Here is a 24,365-nt window from a genome sequence, read left to right as displayed (position 1 = left end):
TTTTTCTTCAATTCAGTCATCTATCACACAACCTGGGAGGTTGACACATGCTTCCTCCAAGACACGTGAACCCAGCCAACTGCATCACAGGGCTGTGTAACACACACTGAGGAAATCCGCTATCCGCCCTCTTCCTCATACAGATGCCCACGATTGGCTAGTGTTGCTGTGATTGACGGGGAGAGAGCGTATGCCCCACCCACCGAGAGAACACAGCCAGTTTTGCTCTCTTGGACTCCCGGCCGTAGAAGGCTGAGGCATCGTCGGGATTCAAACGCGTGATCTCCGGACCATAAGGCTAAAGTTTTTCTGCTCTCACTCAAAATGACTTCATTGTGAAATCAGAAAATAAAACAGCTCAGACTTTTGAAAAACAAAGAGGCTGCATTTTATCTGTGAAAATCATTCAGCACACACGTCACTAATCAACGTTTCTGTGTAAATGTGACCTTTTGAAGCACTCTTTATTTCGTTCTTATGATGCCTTCAACTTGAGACTTTAATCCTTTACTCATCAACGCAGCTCAAATTCTCAACAAATCAACCACAATCAATCAGCGAAGTGAACAAGACGTGCAGCCGTATCCTGATTTTAAAGCTTTTTTTCAGGATGAAGGTAAACATTCTGCTTTCTCACACGGCCGAGACCAGACGAGGAATGAGTGCGCTTTTAGAAAACGCAGTCCCGCTCATTCTGACACATTCTGTGCCGTTGCTCTTAAATAGTGACAATAACCTGAGAGTGCATATTTTATGCACATATGACTACCTAACAAACGGCAAGTGAGATTTTTTCAAAGAAACTTCATATTTAAAGAAATTTAAATAAATAAGAATAAATGTTTTTTTCCTAAGTAGTCGACAGAATTTCCTTCTTCTATCAAACATAACAAATGTTGACTGACTCTGAGAACAATTATGCACTGTTAAAAAGAAACACAGAAGTCATAGTCATAGTTTTTAATTAATTCTCTGACATGATGGGTTTTTTACCTTAAAAAAACCTGAAAACAAATATGTTTACATCTCTGAATTGCAAAAAGTAGTCACACCGCAGGACATTCTAAAAATACTTTATAAAAAGGGTTTATTTTTGTCAAAATGTGATACACAGTATATTTCATTGTTATTCAAACGTTTGTGGAGCTGAAAACAAGTTTTAACCTGCATTACCATGATAAAATGAGGCGTCATGTCAACATGTGTATTTGGCTCTGCGTGTGTGTGTGTGTGTGTGTGTTTAGATAAAAACCTCATAAAAAAATCTCATATCAGTTTCCTTATTGTTGCTGCAGGTCAGCAGATGTGTGTGTATATATGTGTGTGTGTGTGTGTGTGTGTGAGTGTGGCTAGCTGCATGTTCACCTGAAGAACGACGTGCCAAAAAACCATTAACCTCCCGCAGTGCCTTCCACTCACCTCACTGGAACATTAACACACAACACACACACACACACATACACACACAGCACCGGAATGGATCTGCTGTGCGCCATTTCATGCAGCAAAGCTCAAACGGCGCAGAAAAACGGCCCCATCTCGGAGGGAACGCAAAGAGAATGAGCACAGCTCGGAGAAAAAAAACAGCTTAAAAAGGCAAAAAAAAATGTAAAAGCATCACGCTGGCCTGGGAAAATGCACAGTATTTCAACAGGAGGTCCAAGTTTGTGGGATATTTATCTCATTTTTCTGAATATGAATGTGGTCTAAATGTGGGTGTATGTGTGTGTGTGTGAGGAAGCAGATATGGCAGTCCATCACAGCGGCTGCTCCGTGTGTGTATCAGCGTGTATGCAGATGAGCGTCTCTTTCCTCTCTCTTCCCCGCTACGGCTCTCGATAAGCGAGCAATTTTACCCCCTACACTCCAGGCAAATCGGATTTCCCTGTGTATGTCTATCCGGCTGAATATTTGCCGATGGATGATTGACTATTTCAGTCATTTTCTATTTTTCCAGAGTTGACTTTTTTTCATAAGTTTAACTTTTCTTTTATGCCCACATTCATAGCAAGCACATCCTATGAATACCCGCTAACTCCATTATTTGACAGTTTTGATTTCTTTTGATATATACACGTTTGTTTGGGGTTTTTTTTCCCTCGCGGCTCTGACAGTCGCTTTCGGAAAAGTTGTGAAATCAGCCCCAACACTTTGAAGTTTTTCTGATGATAAAGTAGAAACAGACTCCCCGACAACCCCACCCTCGGCTCTTCTTCCACGGAGAAAGTTATTGCTTTCGAGATTATGAGGTTTTCGCTTGGACAGCACCAATTTGCAAAATGGATCATTCCACTACACACTCGGCTTCCCTGTGTAACTGTTAAAACATGCTGTCTTATAAGTGAAAGCAGTTTCATATGGTACAATATTGAGCCTCGATTCTGATTGGTCAGAAGAGAAAGCACTGATTCATTTTCTCTAACAGCAGCTCTGACAGTTAAGAAAAGGTTAAGAAAAGGTTTATTGTAATGCACTAATTCTAATACGTTATCGTATCTATAGTAGTGATTTACACAGGGACCTGTACATAAACATTTGTAATCTTTGACATGGAGATGGTTTCTGTATGGAAATGTTTATTCAACATTTTTGGAAGGAGTCTCCAGTGTCAGGACTTTGTAACAATCAGAGGTAAAGCTGAAACTTCGCGTTTTCGGACATCTTCAAGACAGAGGAGTTTATGCTTTGCGGTTTCTCTGCATTTCTGACACTGTAAAGTACCTGATTATACAGTTATAACTAGTTAACTTAAATCACCATGTGGACTCTAGCATGTGTCATCACCTGTTAATTATAATTTTAACAAAATAGTTTGTTTTACTTGCAAATTTCAGCAGTTTTGATCATCTAGAGATTCAGACTGGTTAATTGAGTGCTGTTAAGTAAAGGAAGTAAATAAAACACTTGGAAGTATGCCATTATAGGCAAATAATAATAAACGACGGAGTGGTGTGATGCAGCTCAGCATGAAGCAGAGTTACTCTTACTACCCCGAAGTTGATTATTTTCCTATAACAGCATGTTTTATTCCTCTTATACCACAACAATTCACCAATAATTAATTATTTATTATTTTTTATTTAGATTGCTTTTTTAGAAACCAATCAGATTTGACGATTCAGTAGCACTAGGGTATAAACAAACAGAATTAAAGATCGCACATTAGGCGTCCAACCACCAGCATTTAGCATCTCAGGCAACATGAAGCAAAAAAAAAAAAAAAAAAAAACCAGAAAGCTTGCTGACACTGTAAATGCGGGGTTAAAGCAGCACCTGAGTGATGAGGAAAACCCTGCAGGGAAACACCTCTGACATATTTTCACACACACAATTACCTCGCAGGTGCTGAACAGAAAAATTTCCCGGTACACTCCAGAGAATAGATTTGTCCGAGCCCATTACCTGGGCTCTACTTTTCGTATTGACTTTGTGAGGAAGAGGACGGAAGCTAACGTTACCGAAGAATTGATCGTCTCTGCACTTAAAGTGCCATTCGGTGCCCCGCTGCTGGGACCACCGTCTCTGTCCTCAAGATCCGATGACTCCACGTGGGCTGCTTTTCTCTGCTTTTGAACCACAGAAAGGAACTAAAACCGCTTTGTGTTGTATTTGTGTTGTGTTGTGTGTATGTGAGAGTGCACTTAAGAGCATGTCCAGGAAGTCTGGACACAAACACATTTTCTGTCTCTATTTTTTTCGTATTACGGCATGTCACATGTCCCGTTATTATTTCAGTGTATATGTGTATACAATGACCTTGATTGTTAGAAGGGCATTACATGAATCAAACACATTTTTTTTTACTTTATTTATAATCTGCATGTGTGTGTGTGTGTGTGTGCGTGTGTGTGCGTGTGTGTGTGTGTGTGTGTGTGTGTGTGTGTGTGTTGCGATGCCCCCTGGTGGTACGTCATGGTTTTTGCTCTCTGCCATTCAAACACTTTTTATTTAGCTCATTAATACACAACCTTCACAAATATCACACGTTCCACATCAGAAGATACAAACAATGAGCTGTAACGTGTTCAATTTTTCCTCTTTTTCATGCTCCACCATTCTATTAATTCTCTGCCTGTGTGTGTGTGTGTGTGTGTGTTTGTGTGTGTGTGTGTGTGTATGTGAGTGAGTGTGTGAGCTCCGGGTTGCTGTTTACTTTATGAGCAGACTGAGACACTAGCACTAACAGGCTAATAAACTTCCCTTCCCAGCAGCTATATCAGCACTATTACGAATCCCCGATGTAGCCACACACACACACACACGCACACGCACACTCACGCATGCAGTCCTGGGGCTTTACAACCCCATTTACCAACCATGTCGACCTTGCTGTGCACTAATACAGCTCAGGCTTGGGCCCCTAAACCTTGTGGATTGCCACTAACCCATCAGACGATCAGTCTAACTCGAGCCTCATCCATCACCTTCCCTCAACGCTGGAGGAAAGTCAAACACAAGCTTATAACCACAAAGTAAGATTGATTTCAGAGTACACTGAGCTGTTGTGCATATGAAATGCTCGATGAGACCTCTGGAGTCGTTAACCAATAAGCAACATCAATGCACTATTGCCTGGAAAATGTGTGTGTGTGTGTGTGTGTGTGTGTGTGTGTGTGTGCATCGTCACATGGAGGAGATCGTTCACTCTGCTTTGTCAGACCTGCGTCAGCTCATTTACACATCACAATACACCAACAGCAACCTGCTAAAGAAACTAGTGAGAGTCTAAGAAGGATCATAGACTCTCTCAGTCACTGTTTACTCTTTAGTCACTCCTGTTTTCTGTTGTTTCTGTCCTATTTTCTTGTTAATTTACTATACACTACACTCCCACTTTTAGGAACACCTGTACAGCTGCTCATTCATGCAACTATCCAATCAGGCAATCATGTGGCAGCAGCAAGAGTCACATCACATCAAACATCAAAATGGTGGAAAAATGTGACCTCAGTGATTTTGGCATGGTTGTTGGTGCCAGATGGGCTGGTCTGAGTATTTCAGAAATCTCCTGAGATTTGCACGTACAACAACCTATTTATATATAATACTGTGAAAAACAAAAAACATCCAGTGAGCGGCAGCTGTGCAAATGGAAACGTCTTGATGACAGACCTCAGAGGAGAATGGCCAGACTGGTTCAAGCTGACAGGAAGGCTACGGTAACTCAAATAACCACTCTTTACAGCCGCGGTGAGCAGGAAAGCATCTCAGAACACACAGTGCATCGAAGGTTGAAGCGGAAGGTTGGGCTATAACAGCAGAGGACCACATCGGCGTCCATTCCTTTCAGCTAAGAACAGGAATCTGAGGCTACAGCGGACACAGGCTTGCCCAAACTGGACAGACTGACCAAGCGATTTTACTCTGACCTGTTCGACTACTCTTTCGTATTCTCCTTGTTTGATGCCATTACTGTGTTTGAGCTCTTACAGAAGATGAATGGATGAATAATTACGTTAATACAGTATACCTGTATTGAAAAATGTACAATGAATCTAACCAATAAACTGTTATTACAAATAACATTTAAAAAAACTGGTCATTCGATCATTTCCTCCATCACTTTCTCCATTCTTCCGCCTCAACCTCTTAACAGTTTGGAGAACCAGAAAACCTCTGTATCCTCCAACTTGTTTAAAAAAGAAAAACCGTCTTCCTCATCCTATTTCATCGCACTCATCAGGAACACGCATAAACAGACCACAAGGGCACTTGAGCTTCCGTCCTCTCGCCCTCAGACTTTACGAGTACCCTCTTGGCCTGCGTGCAGAATAATTATATTTTATATAACTTTTTATATGACTCACAAAACAAAGCTGTACGCCTGGAGCCCTGTGACCGAGAGCTCGTCCAAAATTCACTTACGCGAGGCGCAATTGGCTGAGTCTCGCCCTGGGAAGATCGCCAGTGTGTGTTAGGTCAGCTCGGGTGCCAAAAGTTTCATCGCTCATGGGTGACCCTCAGGTGCAGAATCAGCCTCCTGTGGATATTCTACCTCAGTGACAGATTGCGCCAAGATCACCAACACGTTTACGTCGGGGAACTGAGCCAGGCTTGCGCACCAATGAGAAGCTCTTAAATAAACAGAAAATGAAAAGCTCTTAAATAAAGTACTTTACGGATTTAGGTTTATGTGACAGTGAATAGTGAAAGTGTTACTACAGACTTGTAGACCTGCATATTTAAGATTTTTCAGAGAAATGCTTTTTCTTGAAGAAACTTCATCTAACGTGGCTCAACTGGTCTAAACCAGTCTAAAAAGGGTCTAGAAGTGTGTATCAGGACTAGTATCCTACAGGAGTAAGTGAGAAAGCATAAAGCAAGTTTGACTGTTATATTACCAGTGACTAATTTTTTTTTCAGTAGAAGAGTCCACCTGTTTGTTTCAGGATTTGATGTCTTACGGAAAAATCACACACATTTCACATGTGACGATAAGTGTCTCACATGTGATTGTGTGAACAATATACGATCACGTAAAAACACATCTGTAAAATAAAACCACATGCCCTACATATGTAACAATCAGAAATAAATGAATCGTGTGTAAGAATCACATGTGGAAATAAATTAAGCATGTGAAAGAATGACATGTGGACCTAAATAAATATAGTCTAAGATTCACATGTTGAAATTAATGAATCATGTGCAAAAAAATCACATGCACTACATATGAAAAGTCCACTACATGTGGATAAACGTGTGAAACCCAGCATGTAAAGTGTCTACACACCACACCATGTGAATTATATGATTATTCACACATGAAGTTCATGAGACTTTAGTTTTGTATCACAAAGTTACAGTGTTTACTGGTGTCTTATATCACCATTTTTAAACAAACTCTACATAAAATGCACAAAATAAAACTTTCAGTCCAACTGCAAATAATATTTAATATCATACTGTATTAAAAAGGTTTCTATATAGACACACCAAATTAAATATTTAAGCTTTTTTTTGTATAAAACATACGATATCCAAAGCTCTTTGGGTTTTACATTGTTAGCCGAATATGATGCCTAATTTATGCACACACAAAATGCTGTAATTACGGGTGTTGTGGTGAAGCACTGTTGCCACTTCCTTCGCTCAACGCTGAAAGGATAAGTCTCGTAATCAGGCCTAAAGCAGTCTAAACTGATACGTGTATTTTTGTATGGTCTTGTTTTGTCCACTCTGCACTCTCCCTTACCCATCTTACACATTGTTATACTGTCTGTATAGTCTATTTATTGTTCCTACCTAGTCTTTGGAGTTGTGTGTGTGTGTGTGTGTGTGTGGATGGTGCCCATTTTTGTACTCTGTGTGTGCAGTCATAATCCTTTCTGCCCATTCATTAGGTATGTGTAAGTACAAGTGTAAGTGAGATCTGATCAGATTAGTGATTAGTGATGTAATCAATGCGCTCGGTTTGAAAAAGCCACGCCTTTCTGCTTCACTGTCCATGAAAAACAAAGTGCCTTAATCACACTTTGGGTTCAAATGATGATTAATGGAAAACAAACAAACGTCACGCTGAGGTGCCTTTGATTTTCCATGAGAGCCGCTGCGGGGGATCGGCTCGGGCTTGTCAAAGGTTGCGCTCAAGCTCTCTTCGGCTGTCTCGCTCTCTCTCTCCGTTTGTCTTTCTGCCACCCTGCTTCTTCTAGGAAAGTGTCAAAGCTGTGAGCGTTCGTGCTCATAGGCTGCCGAGCCTCTGCTCTCTGACGCCGACACAGCCGTCTGGGTCAAAACACACCGATTATTTCCCACTCCGCGGTCACTAACGACCAGCCAGCCACACACCGCTCTATAATTATATTAATGACAAAACGTGCCGGGCGTACAGATTGAGAGGCCAAAAGGTGAACGAGGGAGAAAGAGAGAGAGAAAGAGATGGATAAGTAGAGCGAGAGAGAGAAAGTCTGATCAATTGTTCATTTTACAAAGTCACTGAGACATGCAGGAGCTGTCAATAAGTGAATTAGTTTGTCTGTGAGGCTCAGGAGTGTGACTCGCTGTTCTTTCACAGCTACGGGCTTCTTATGCTCAAACTCGACCTCACCACCCCACCCTCGCTAACACACACACACACACACACACACACTGAACCAGGCACAGATAGTCATACAAAGTAATTGACATTGACATACATATGCATCACACACTCACGCAAAGGCACCCATCAATTCTCTTGCATTATCTCACACACACACACACAGACACACACTCACACGTACACAGACACACACTCACACGTACACACACATACACACACACAAATCCTTCCGAGGAAAATAAACAGCAGTCTGCGGCTTTTTGAGGACCACTCAAGTCTGTCTTTCTCTAACACACCCACACACACATATTGAGACTTGGAAATCCCTGGACTCCTTGTAATATCCAACTGGTTTTATGTTCGACCCCCGTATGTGAATGATTTCACTCTGTTCGTAAGTTACTTGATCAGCCAACTGCAAACATGGTGACACATCCCTGCTACACTATTTTCGTTTTGTCACCTTGACGTGCTGAAATAAATTAAAAAATAATGGGACGAATTGTCATTCATTCACTCATCTTCAGTAAGTAGCTTATCCTGTGAATCCGGAGCCTGTTTCAGGAACACTGGGAATGAAGCAGGAATAAACCCTGGATGGGACGTAAGTCCATCACAGCACACTTTGCACACACACACACACACACACACACATATTCACCCCTAGGAGCACCAATAAAGTTCCCAATCCCTCTACAAACATGTTTTCGGTAGGTCGGAGGAAACCCGAGGTCCCCGGAGAAAACCCTAACAGAATCCAGCATTAATCCTGGTCAGGGCCGTAGTGGATCCGAAGCCCGTCCTGGGAACACTGGGAGCAAGGTGGGAATACACACTGGATGCACGGAGGTTTATCAGTGGGTATCACACACGTTCTCATTCTCTGCTAGGGGCAATTTAGAGTAGTCAATCCAGCTACCAGCAGGAGGTTGGCAAAATTGGTGAAAACTGGAGAAAGCTGTGAGGCAGCAACGCTGCTCGCTACACCACCTCTTAAATTTGAAATGCAAGTTTGACCTTTAACTGGCAGTTGTCGTATATTTATCAAATCACCACTACACTAGTTCACTTTGACCTTCAGTTTCTACTGAGTGCTGCACTTATTGAAGCAGTAAGCTGTTTAATAAAAGAGCAGGGCAAAAACTCCTGATCGTGAAGCTAGAGAAAGCTTGATTGGGTTAAAGTGTTCGAGTGAATGATTGGACATTACAGGGTCAGTTGTTTACTACACTGACACTATAGGCAAAAGGTTTAAAAAGGTAGTATCTAGACGTCCCTCTGTCTTGATGAAGTTTGCACACATCTCCTAAGAGTGATGTTCTTTGAGAGCCTCCAGGTCAAGGCTGATGAAATGTTGCCGCTCTTGTCTAAGAGCTAAACGATGGACACGAACGCCTTGAAGTTACAGTTACATTTAATACATACATTAGCAGACATGACCTTCTGATGTGTAGCTTATATGACTCCATTATGTATTTCCTTATGTAATATGACTAGGTCTGATTTTGGAGAAAAATATGAGGTCTTGTCACAAAACACCCCGTAACTTAAAACACCCACACAACATGTTGTGCACTCACTTTGCTTATGCACTCCTACACCCTACACACTCTATCCTGCACCTTACACACTGCATGCCATGACCTGCTCCAGTGGTTCCATGAGCACTGCACATTTCTGATTCATCAGTTGTTTGTCAAGTCCTTCATTAGGGCTTATAAATCAGAGTAAACTCAATAATATGCAACGTATGAAGTCTGAAAACACAGGACCTACACACACTATACACTATACTCTACACTCTGACCCACACACTGTACACTATACTCTACACTCTGACCCACACACACTATACTCTATACTCTACACTCTGACCCACACACACTATACACTATACTCTACACTCTGACCCACACACACTATACACCATACTCTACACTCTGACCTACACACACTATACTCTATACTCTACACTCTGACCCACACACTATACACCATACTCTACACTCTGACCTACACACACTATACACTATACTCTACACTCTGACCCACACACACTATACACTATACTCTACACTCTGACCCACACACACTATACACTATACTCTACACTCTGACCCACACACACTATACACTATACTCTACACTCTGACCCACACACTGTACACTATACTCTACACTCTGACCCACACACACTATACTCTATACTCTACACTCTGACCCACACACACTATACACTATACTCTACACTCTGACCCACACACACTATACACCATACTCTACACTCTGACCTACACACACTATACACTATACTCTACACTCTGACCCACACACACTATACACTATACTCTACACTCTGACCTACACACACTATACACTATACTCTACACTCTGACCCACACACACTATACACTATACTCTACACTCTGACCCACACACACTATACACTATACTCTACACTCTGACCCCCACACACACTATACACTATACTCTACACTCTGACCCACACACACTATACACTATACTCTACACTCTGACCCCCACACACACTATACTCTATACTCTACACTCTGACCCACACACACTATACACTATACTCTACACTCTGACCCACACACACTATACACTATACTCTACACTCTGACCCCCACACACACTATACTCTATACTCTACACTCTGACCCACACACACTATACACTATACTCTACACTCTGACCCACACACACTATACACTATACTCTACACTCTGACCCACACACACTATACACTATACTCTACACTCTGACCCACACACACTATACACTATACTCTACACTCTGACCCCCAAACACTATACACCATACTCTACACTCTGACCCACACACACTATACTCTGTACTCTACACTCTGACCCACACACACTATACTCTGTACTCTACACTCTGACCCACACACACACTATACACTATACTCTACACTCTGACCCACACACACTATACACTATACTCTACACTCTGACCCACACACACTGTACACTATACTCTACACTCTGACCCACACACACTATACACTATACTCTACACTCTGACCCACACACACACTATACACTATACTCTACACTCTGACCTACACACACTGTACACTATACTCTACACTCTGACCCCCACACACACTATACACTATACTCTACACTCTGACCCACACACACTATACACTATACTCTACACTCTGACCCACACACACTGTACACTATACTCTACACTCTGAACCACACACACTATACACTATACTCTACACTCTGACCCACACACACTGTACACTATACTCTACACTCTGACCCCCACACACACTATACACTATACTCTACACTCTGACCCACACACACTATACACTATACACTATACTCTGACTCACACACACTATACTCTATACACTATACTCTGACTCACACACACTATACACTATACTCTACACTCTGACCCACACACACTATACACTATACTCTACACTCTGACCCACACACACTATACACTATACTCTGACTCACACACACTATACTCTATACACTATACTCTGACTCACACACACTATACACTATACTCTACACTCTGACCCACACACACTATACACTATACTCTACACTCTGACCCACACACACTATACACTATACTCTACACTCTGACCCACACACACTATACACTATACTCTACACTCTGACCCACACACACTATACACTATACTCTACACTCTGACCCACACACACTATACTCTGTACTCTACACTCTGACCCACACACACTATACACTATACTCTACACTCTGACCCACACACACTATACACTATACTCTACACTCTGACCCACACACACTATACACTATACTCTACACTCTGACCCACACACACTGTACACTATACTCTATACTCTCACCCACACACACTATACACTATACTCTACACTCTGACCCACACACACTATACTCTGTACTCTACACTCTGACTCACACACACTATACACTATACTCTACACTCTGACCCACACACACTTTACACTATACTCTACACTCTGACCCACACACACTATACACTATACTCTACACTCTGACCCACACACACTGTACACTATACTCTACACTCTGACCCACACACACTATACACTATACTCTACACTCTGACCCACACACACTATACTCTGTACTCTACACTCTGACTCACACACACTATACACTATACTCTACACTCTGACCCCCACACACACTATACACTATACTCTACACTCTGACCCACACACACTGTACACTATACTCTACACTCTGACCCACACACACTATACACTATACTCTACACTCTGACCCACACACACTATACTCTGTACTCTACACTCTGACTCACACACACTATACACTATACTCTACACTCTGACCCACACACACTATACACTATACTCTACACTCTGACCCACACACACTGTACACTATACTCTACACTCTGACCCACACACACTATACTCTGTACTCTACACTCTGACCCACACACACTATACTCTATACTCTACACTCTGACCCACACACACTATACACTATACTCTGACCAAAACACATTACACTCTGACCCCCACACACTATACTCTATACTCTACACTCTGACCCACACACACTATACACAACACACTACACTCTGACCAAAACACACTATACACAACACACTACACTCTGACCCACACACACTATACTCTGTACTCTACACTCTGACCCACACACACTATACACTATACACTATACACTATACTCTGACCCACACACACTATACACTACACTATACTCTGACCCACACACACTTTACACTACACTCTATACTCTGACCCACACACACTATACACTACACTCTGACCAAAACACACTATACACAACACACTACACTCTGACCCACACACACTATACTCTGTACTCTACACTCTGACTCACACACACACTATACACTACACTCTATACTCTGACCCACACACACTATACACTACACTCTGACCCACACACACTATACACAACACACTACACTCTGACCCACACACACTATACTCTGCACTCTACACTCTGACCCCCACACACTATACTCTACACTCTATACTTTGACCCACACACACTATACACTACACTATACTCTGACCCACACACACTTTACACTACACTCTATACTCTGACCAAAACACACTATACACAACACACTACACTCTGACCCACACACACTATACTCTGTACTCTACACTCTGATCCCCACACACTATACTCTACACTCTATACTCTGACCCACACGCACTATACACTACACTATACTCTGACCCACACATACTTTACACTACACTCTATACTCTGACCCACACACACTATACACTACACTATACTCTGACCCACACACACTATACTCTACACTCTATACTCTGACCCACACACACTATACACTACACTATACTCTGACCCATGCACACCATACAATACACACTACACTCTGGCCCACACACACTAGACCCTACACACTACACTATGACCCACATACACTATAACCTACACTCTGCACCCTACATCATGCTCTGATTCATCTAAAGAAGGTTGTGATGCATTAATTAATTACATGATGAGTTTAGGATGTTACAGCAGGGAAAGTGCTAAACCTCTCAGTGTTTGGATGTGTAGAACAGGACAAGGGGATCTCTCTGACTGAGGAGAACTCTGTGGAGAAACTCAGTGACCTTGTGTCCTTTGCATTTAGTGCAAAAACTGTGTTCGATCTGAGACACAGAAACAAGTTACAGTGTATAAATACACTTTTTTGAGATACACCGTATACACTATGTTATGCATTCTACACTTTGTACTCTGCACTCAGAATCTTATACCATACACTCATTTTATACTCTTTGTCTTATGCCCCAAACTCTAAACTTTACAATCTGTCTTATATCTTACATCCTAAACTTTACACTCTGTACCTTTTGCACTACACTCTAAACTTTACACTCTGTACCTTTTGCACTACACTCTAAACTTTACACTCTGTACCTTTTGCACTACACCCTAAACTTTACACTCTGTACCTTTTGCACTACACCCTAAACTTTACACTCTGTACCTTTTGCACTACACTCTAAACTTTACACTCTGTACCTTTTGCACTACACTCTAAACTTTACACTCTGTACCTTTTGCACTACACTCTAAACTTTACACTCTGTACCTTTTGCACTACACTCTAAACTTTACACTCTGTACCTTTTGCACTACACCCTAAACTTTACACTCTGTACCTTTTGCACTACACTCTAAACTTTACACTCTGTACCTTTTGCACTACACCCTAAACTTTACACTCTGTACCTTTTGCACTACACTCTAAACTTTACACTCTGTACCTTTTGCACTACACCCTAAACTTTACACTCTGTACCTTTTGCACTACACTCTAAACTTTACACTCTGTACCTTTTGCACTACACTCTAAACTTTACACTCTGTACCTTTTGCACTACACCCTAAACTTTACACTCTGTACCTTTTGCACTACACTCTAAACTTTACACTCTGTACCTTTTGCACTACACCCTAAACTTTACACTCTGTACCTTTTGCACTACACCCTAAACTTTACACTCTGTACCTTTTGCACTACACTCTAAACTTTACACTCTGTACCTTTTGCACTACACCCTAAACTTTACACTCTGTACCTTTTGCACTACACTCTAAACCTAACACTCTGTACCTTTTGCACTACACTCTAAACTTTACACTCTGTACCTTTTGCACTACACCCTAAACTTTACACTCTGTACCTTTTGCACTACACTCTAAACTTTACACTCTGTACCTTTTGCACTACACCCTAAACTTTACACTCTGTACCTTTTGCACTACACCCTAAACTTTACACTCTGTACCTTTTGCACTACACCCTAAACTTTACACTCTGTACCTTTTGCACTACACCCTAAACTTTACACTGCCTTATGACTTAAATCATAATATTTATTCTCTTATATCCCTTATATCCTACAATTTAAACAATACACGCTATGCCTTAAATTCTACACCCTAAACTGTACACTGTGTACCTTATATCCTATAGCTTAAACTTTACACTCTCTGCCTTATGCGCTTAACCTGTACACCCTGTATCTTATTCCTTTTGTGCATTGTATACTAAACCCTACCATCCACACATAGCTTTTACATTCAGATCCCTACAACCTACACATTGTGCCCTATACCACTATCCTCCATGCCCCACGTCTTACACTTTACACTTTGTGAAATTGTATGTTCAAATGCCTGGCAGCTAGATACACAAACAGAACATTTTGTTAACACTAATGTTTTGTCATTCACACTTACTGAGCCTTTCTCTCATACCTGCACATCTGCAGGGTTATATCTCACTTCCAGCCGCATCAAAGTTAAAAGCATACCTTACATCCAGCTGTTTAGGTGACAGACACGCTTACACAAAATAAAAACCGCACAAAAATAAATATAATAGTAAATATGTAATACCCATTTGATAAGCTCACTTTTTTTGTAACAGATGTGTAGCTTGAATATGAATGTCAATGCTCTGCTTTTCCCAAAATCCACCAGGTGGATGGCCCTCGTCTAGGGTTGAGTAAATAATGTGCTAGTTTTTAATCTGAATGCATGAACATCATACACCGATGGGTTTTCTCCAACTCCTTATAATGTGATTCACATGTTTTTCTCAGATCCTTCAGTCAAATCAGTCAATAAGCGTTTTGGGAGAGCGATGAAACCGAGTCACGAGCTGTCAATCAGGCAAAATCTCAGTCAATGGCAGGAAAGGAGGCCCAGGTGGAATAAAGCATTCATGACTGTCTCTGATACAAAGCAGGGTTCAGGATCAATTAAACTGCAAAAGAGAACCATCACTGCTTCATACAGAGAGAGAGAGAGAGAGAGAGAGAAACAGGGAGGGTAGCAATCGAACAGAGGTGGTTTAATCCGAGACCGGAGTGAGAGGAGAGGAGAGAGAACGATGAAAAAGATGAGATGAGAAGTTGAAGATGACAGCATTTCAACCTCTGCTGTGTGATCCTGAACCTCTGCCTCGCTCTCCTGTGCTAGCTCAAACGCAAAGAGCCTGCGGGGAACACGTTCCATCCCGAGACCTCGCTCTGTCAGAAAACAACCCTCAGCAATCAACCTGATTTCCACTCTTTCAGTCCAGCACAACCCCATCGACAAGCTCTGTTTCTCTATCCTGCTCTATCCTCACGAGAGAAGAGAAGAGAAGAGAAGAGAAGGCACTGCATAGAGAGATTATACTGAAAGAAGCGACCTCCATTTGTACACCTGTCTCCTCATATTCTGTCAAACATCTACTGTAATCCAAGCTTGCACATAAAACAAAAAGAAAAGAAAAGAGGAGCAGAGATGCAAGACGAATGAAAGAGATGAAGAGAGAATGCAAGAGATGAAACGTAGCACACTGAAAGGAATCTGAACGAGGGATGCTGCACCTCCAGATGAGAAAGGAAGAGAGCTCAATCCCCCTCTCTCTTTCTCTCTCGTCTTTTGTCTCTGCCGCTCTCATCGGAGGCACAGCAACGCAACACACAAGGCCCCGATGAAACACACGACTGTGTTTGCGTCCCTGTCTGTCCACTGAGAGCCAAGTCCCGTCTGCAGGTCACACTGCACAGTTCTTCACACACTCCGTCTCCGCGTCTCTCGTGGTGTGGGTGTCTTATGTTTTCCATGCAAAAATAATGAATCCCCCTTTTCACGCTATTCACAGTGACAGAGAACAGATAAGGGCAGGGAGCGAGGCATGCTGGTCAACGCAGACGGTTCCAACACGCCATGGTCCTGATCTCATTACTGCGCCAATTAACATGCAGCAGGCCTGTTCTGTCCCATACAAAGGCCACAAGGGAGCAAACGAGTGTGTGTGTGTGTGCGTGCATGTGTGTGAGAGAGAGAGAGACAGAGAGAGAGAGAGAGAGATAGAGAGAAACTAACCTACACAATTACACTCACACCATGTGTGTAACTCTGACTGATGTGCAGATTATTAAAGCTGGATGAAAAATGTGTGTGTGTGTGTGTGTGTGTGTTTTATCCTCATTAAACAATTTGCTGTGACTTGAAAGAAACTTCACCTTGTACGATCATGTCCTTATCAGAATTAGCCATAAATTGGCACGAGGCTGCACGAGAGCCTTAAATTAATTCGTAATAACAACATACAAGTCGTAATAATTCTTTAAAAAAACGAGTTTTGGACTTGTTACTAACCTGAACATTACATCATGGCGTAGGAAAGAATCATTAATCATCATTAATCTAAAACATCATCCATAAGGAGAGAGAGAGCGAGAGAGAGAGAGAGAGAGAGAGAGAGAGAACGCGCGCGCGTGTTAAAACGGGTGATTAGTACAACTGAACCATTGCTCATGTTCATAAACGTTTCATTACTTCATTTTAGATACTTTTTTTTTTCACTCTTCACCGTAAACGGCGCGCAGTTAGGCTGACATAACTGCTGGTTCGTGCGCGCGCGAGGCCATCGGTCACCGCCTGGGCTTTACCGCACAGCTCAGCTCGCGCCCCGTCCGAAAGGAAGCGCGAGGAAGAAATGAGGGTGGCGAAAAAAAAAAAAGCGGCGCGCGAGCGGGATTAAAAGCGCAAAACATGAGCGCGCGCGCGCGGCGGCTCTCCGGTAAGCTCCCGAGCGCGGCGCGTGCGTCCTCCACTAGCGCTTGTGCGTTCGAGGCAGAGTGTAGGAAATCTTCTCCCGTAAAGACGGCAACGATTTGGTGTCCTGGCGTTAAATACAAGCCGGTTTAAAACACGTCGAGAAACGGAGCTTCATCTTTGCGCGCGCGCGCCGCAGCTTAAAGTTTCCGTGTGGTTTACGGTGTGATTAAACAAACACGGCTGCGATTCTGCAGGAAGAAAAGAAAAAAAAAAACATTCGGTTCAACACTTTTAGATTGGATTTGAAATAAAAATCACCAGACGTACCGCGTTGTCTAGTGGAGCAGGTGCATCCTCGCTCGTTTCCGGTGAGCTCGCGCACTTTCTCCTCCGCTCCGGGTTAACTGCGGGGGCCGCCGGTCCATCGCGCCCGAAACTGCGCGCGAGAAGGAAACAGAAGCGGCGGCGGCGGCGGCGGTGGTCACGCGCTCTGGGTGGTTTTTTTTCCACCTCTTTTTTTCTCTTTTCTTTCTTTCCTTCCTTTCCAGTCGATCGCAGGAATAAACAGGAAACAGGCTGAAAAAACCGCCTTCACAAAACCGTTACGCTGAAAAAGAAATGTCTCCGTTTACAAAAAAAAAAACAATGTGAGAAGCGAGGAAGTTAAATCCGTACAGGACATTTTAAAAATAATAATAAATAATAATAACAAGGGGGAAAAACGACCCTTGAAACGTCTCCAGTCGCGTCCGTGAGTCTTATCGGTCGCCTCGTGCTGTGCGGGTCGCGCGCGCGAGCAGGTCCGCCGGTGAGCAGCGCTGCGTCTCGCGATCGATTCGAACTGGATTTGAATTTTGCGAACTCTGCCGAGTGAAGCGCGCTCCGCGCACGTGCGCCGCGCTCGCGCTCTACACCGCGCTCTCCCCTCCTCCTACGCCAATCTATTATTTATTTATTTATATTTCGACTCGCCGCGATTAGTGATGTCATAGCTCTCGAGGCGTTGAAGTGAACCGGTGTTTGGGAAAGAAAAAAAAAAAAAAAAAAAAAGAAAGAAAGAAATGCAGTTAAAAACCCGGGGGTCAGACATTTTGTCATCATCAGTCAGAGTGACATATGTTCGTTCTCTCTCTCTCTCTCTCTCTCTCTCTCTAGGTGTGTGATGGAGTTTTTTAATCGTGCACCAAAGATCTCGATCAGTCTCGCGCTAGATTCAGTGAGACGTTTGTGTCATGTCAGAGATGATGAAGATGATGATGATGGTGATGATGATGATGTTGATGATGATGATGAAAATGATGATGTTGTTGATGATGAAGATGGTGATGATGATGAAGATGATGATGATGATGAAAATGATGATGTTGTTGATGATGAAGATGGTGATGATGATGAAGATGATGATGAAAATGATGATGTTGTTGATGAAGATGGTGATGATGAAGATGATGATGTTGTTGATGATGATTGATGATGATGATGAAAATGATGATGTTGTTGATGATGAAGATGGTGATGATGAAGATGATGATGTTGTTGATGATGATGATGGTGAAGATGATGTTGATGAAGATGATGATGATGGTGAAGATGATGTTGATGAAGATGATGATGATGATTGATGATGATGATGATGATGAAAATGATGATGATGATAATGAAGATGTTGTTGATGAAGATGATGATGAAGATGGTGATGATGAAAATGATGATGATATCGATCCTCAATCACACCTCGAATGAGCCGCGCGCGTTTTTCCATCAGTCTGAGATCAGACTTGGATTGACGTGGGCCGCGTCCCAAACCGCACACTAGGCTACACACTACTGCACTCCACAGTGTGCCAAAAACAACCAGCGCTCTCATACCCTCAGCAGCAGCAGCTAGTCTGAAGCTGAAGCTGTGCTGTAAATACTGTAAATACACCACAGAAGAAGCTTTCTCCTTCCCATCCCAGGTGCTGGAGAGAACCTCACGGAGAACCTCCCTGCGCTGCACATGGCAGTGTTCTCCCTTCTCTAACACACCTGAGTCAGTTCAGGAGCCTCTTAATTAGGTGATTAACTGAATCAGGTGTGTTAGAGGAGCGATTCTCAAGCTTTCTGCAACTACAGACTCCTTTCAGAGACACAGGATCCCCTCGTGAACAGATTTCATTTATATTCTTACGCACAACAACAGAGCAAATAGAATAATAATTTATGCGAGACGTTAAAGCTTTGCATTCCTGAACTTCATCTTCACCCGGATGCAGAGTTTGAAACACTGTGTAATCACAGTTAGATTAAAGTTAACGTTATTTATAGTTGTTCTGTCGTTATCGGGTTTTAAACGTGACCAGGCAATAACCTTTTATTCTTGTTGTTGTTGTTGTTGTTGTTGCCACAATGAAGCGATGAATCATTTCCAAATTTCTATTTCTTCCAAATCGTGTAAACATTCATAGTGGGAAAAGATTATACAACTAATTAAATACTCTTCTACGGAGCCCATCATCAATTTCTCCCTAAACTGAAAAAAGGGAATATGTGGTCAGTCAGATTTAAGAGAATTCATTACATATAGTTTACATCAAAATATTACTTTCTCATCAAAATCTGACTTGATTGCTCACACTAAACTTAATTTAAACAAGTTTCTAATTACTAGATTGAATTATGTAGAGTGAGTGTGATCAATTCATGGAGAATTAACATAAACCTTATGAAATCTCGCGAGGATGTCGGCACTGACAGGAGCTATAAGAGAACCAGAATTACAGCATTACGTTAACGTGATTAATATACAGTAGCGGTACAGTAGAGAAGGGGTAATGTGGCTATTGCAGAACCCCAGTGACCTGGGTTTGATCTTTAGTTTGATCTTTAGAGGATGGAGTTCAGGTTTATTCAGGGCTTTCAAAATACACAATCAAATCATGATGGATGTACAAAAAAATTGTGATATTGTAACTCAATTCAATCACGTGGAACTGATGTACACCTTTGAGTTAAGTAACGTCAATGAGCTTTTTTTCACTGTAGTCACCCTGGCTAAGTCCAGAACCACATTCTTATTTACAGTACTACAGAGTCTTAAAGGGTGCTAGAATGAGAGCGATGACGGAGAACACAATGATGGTTCGAACCTTTTGATGGAACCATCCATTAAAATTTCTTTATGGACACCAAATATGGTTCTTCCATGGCACAGGTTTCCAACCCTGGGGTTTTAATAGATTAGATTGGTTCTTTAACCATTTTTATAGATGCACCTGTTGCACTTTCATTTTTTTTGTAAGAGATCTGAAAATTGGTCTACATCCTCACAGTAATCAAGCAAGTTACTGCAAGCTTCTGTTGATGAGCAAAAACAGCTCAAGAACCATCCATCCACCAAATTCCTTTTAACAGTCACACCACCTCAAACACACTACTTCCTACACTCGTACCCTGGACGTACGCGCTGATCTATTGCACTAATTGGACAGTTCTTTCCCCCAAATGGAGTGGTTTGTATGACAACTCTAAAGATTCAACAATTATTTTTAATCTAAAGATTGAAAATAATCGTTTATTAGGCTACAGTAACACACTGTTTGTCCCAGAATTGGTCCTGGAGTGCAATTTCTCAAGCTAACACTAAAACGTTCAGCACACACTCCTCTAACATTCCTGATTTAAGGCTGACGTTCCTTCTCATGCAATAGGAAAAGTGTTTTTCCGCAGGTGAACTCATTTTAAAAACCCTGATTTGGCCTCCTATATTGCAGAGCTATTATTTTTCCCCCCACTGAATATCTTTTTTCAGGCCAGACGTTTAAGGCACGCCTTATAAAATATTAACCACAAACAACCTTGCGATGCTCTTTCACTTTTTTTTATGACTTGTTTTTCCAAGGCCAAAACACGCTGTCCAATTTCACGTTTCATCTGGTATGTACTGGGGGGGGCGGATATCGCGTGATGATGCGGCGAAAGGCACAAAATATTTAGACAGGAAGTGGAAAGTGGACGAGGTGCCGAGTTACATGGACCAAAAGAGTGAGTCATGTGCTGCTGAACTGGGAAAGGTGTAAAGGATACTGTATAAATCTTTAGGTCTCAAGAGCAAAAAGTTGTATCAGTCAGCTTGTCTGAAAGTCCACTTTTTATTAACAACCACTCCTGATTGGTCCATTTCAGGGTTAATTTGCATATCACCACTCCATTCTGTGGGCTTAGTGCAGTTTATTCTAGCCTATATATTTATTTAAGGCAGCCATTTTGTTTTGGCTGTACTATTCAGTGTTACTTATTTATTTAAATTACAACTAAAAGTTGATAAGAACCAGCTTTATGCAGTACTAAAACTGCTATAAAAAGGAAAAGAAAAGTAACAGAGCTAATGCATATGGTTTATCCAGGCCATCTGTACGTTCATACACTGTGTATATGTAATAAGCATGTAATAAACGTGAATACATACGTGCTGCATTCAGATATTATAGGACATCAGCTACTAGAAGCAGACACAATCGTGTTATAAAAAGCAGTGATTAAGTTAAATGATGTTGTAGCCTATAGATTTATTGACGGCAGCCATTTTGGGTTTTTTTCTGATGTAGAATTTTGAAGTGAGTGTTATTTGTATATTTTTATACAGGCTCATTTTAGTACTAAAACTGCTTAATGTCTATCTATGGCATAAGAAAAGGAACAATGTAGTGTGGTTATGTGGTCTATCCAGGCCGCCTGTACATTTACACACTGTGGGTATGCAAAAAAATAGAATTTATACATGGTGCATGGTGCTCGAGCTACTATTTTGATCTGTTTGCACAAAACACATTTGCACACTGCTGTCATAACTGTATTGTATCCCTTTCTTTTTTAATTGAATATATGTAGAAATTCTTATTCTTCTTATTCAATATACATAACACAGTGATGGGCACTGGACACTGAATCTGGTTTGTACATGTCCGTGTATGATTCATATTCGTTCACTGAGCTCAGCACCATGGTGTCCTATATGATGCGTGTCCTTCCTGCAAGAACAATTAAGAACTGCTTTGTAATTCAAGGCCGATGATTTGCATGTCCCGTATTACCATATGTCCCATAATACCCAAGGCCACCCCGTTTGATGACAGAGTGTCTCGACTGTTACAGTAGATTAGATTTAATAGCTGTGTATCTGAGCTGTTTTACTAAACATCCTCTTACAAGCCCACGATTGTGCTCAGTGCTCAAAGATTAAAGATCTGTTTTCGTTTTCTCTTTCAGTGTGAATGTAATATTATAACCACTCATAAATCTGACTAGACTGAACACAACACTTTTACACTTCACTAACACGGGGCTGGTTTCAGTGTACCTAACCACTTTCCTTCTCCTTCTGCCGAGCTACACTCCTGAGCTGCCGGTGATCCAGACCTCCCCCCCTTCACTCTGGACCTGTCCACCAGCAATGCTTCATACTGCCACGAAAACGCTTCAGCTGTTTTCCATGGACTACACCAACACACATTGTGCTCACACACACGCACACTACAGTGTAAACCCATATGAGGATGGGTTCTCTGTTGAGTCTGGTTCCTCTCAAGGTTTCTTCCTATCACCATCTCAGGGAGTTTTTCCTTGCCACTGTCGCCCTGCTTGCTCATCAGAGACGGCACACACACACACTTCACTTTACTTTTGTTTGTGTAAAGCTGCTTTGAGACAATGACCTTTGTAAAAAGCGCTATACAAATAAAAATGAATTGAATTGAATTGAATCACGGACAGCAACAGCCCACTCACAAGTTCAACGTAATTACAAGTTCAGTTACAAGTAAATCAACAATATTTCATTATTTCATCACGCAACGCAGCAGGGGAATATCTCATATCCTGTATGACGGCGTGCAGAACAGATCCGCAAACGTTCCAGTGCACTGTTAAATAATCTCCACAGGGTTCACAGGGGTTCTCAAACCTTTTGGCATCAGGGAACGCTGTAACTGTAAAATGATTTCATCAGCACTTTTTAAAATGTGAACAATAACATTATGTCTAGTTATTAGAGCCATAGAGCTTTTTAATCCTGAACCTTCTACTGACAGAACACATTACGGTCCATGTTCCTCAATTTGAGGACCACTGCTCTAGAACACCTGATTGACCGTATAAATTACAGGCTGAGGAGCCGTTGGTGCTCCCAGACTTAACGACCAGGTTTAGTGTGTTACAGCTGGAAAAATCACTAAACTCTGCTGGATATTGGAAGGATATTGGGCGAAGGATGTAGAGGATCACAAATACACTTGTATGTTCCCACATGACTGCACAACAAGAGCGATCAATTCTTTCTTAGAGAAAAAAAAAAAAAGCAAAATAAGCATTTGGATTATAGTAAATCATTAACATGAACAGCTCCAAGACTACTGCAGTGATTAATAGTTTAATATCCTTAACATATAAAATAATACAAGCATTAGAAGAGGATGAAAGGATGATGGGTCAGATGGCTGCCGAGACGAAAGAACATACAAAACTTTCGTCTGGTTTGTTAGGATTTGGTGTGCTGTAAATAATTCCAATGCTGAATTATGCTACTAAAACTGAACAGTGTCAAAGCTGATCATCTTCATTATCAAGCATGATGAGGTGGGTTAAACCACATCCTGCCTGTTTCTCATAT

At 41.8% G+C, this 24,365-nt stretch overlaps 1 protein-coding gene across 1 annotated transcript in view; it reads right to left on the bottom strand.

Moving 5' to 3' along the window:
* The window catches only part of tafa4b (TAFA chemokine like family member 4b), a 49,987-nt gene extending 31,359 nt beyond the window's left edge, over positions 1 to 18,628 (bottom strand). Inside the window, exon 1 of the mRNA XM_026935664.3 lies at positions 18,047 to 18,628. The gene's annotated coding sequence lies outside the window, so the exon portion shown is untranslated. The remainder of the gene's footprint in view (positions 1 to 18,046) is intronic.
* Between the last annotated feature and the right edge of the window lie 5,737 nt (positions 18,629 to 24,365).

Source organism: Pangasianodon hypophthalmus, chromosome 20 (genome assembly GCF_027358585.1).
Source record: "Pangasianodon hypophthalmus isolate fPanHyp1 chromosome 20, fPanHyp1.pri, whole genome shotgun sequence".
NCBI classification, from domain to species: Eukaryota; Metazoa; Chordata; class Actinopteri; order Siluriformes; family Pangasiidae; genus Pangasianodon; species Pangasianodon hypophthalmus.
The sequence above is the reverse complement of the archived record's forward strand: the minus strand, read 5'-3'. Positions and strand labels throughout refer to the sequence as shown.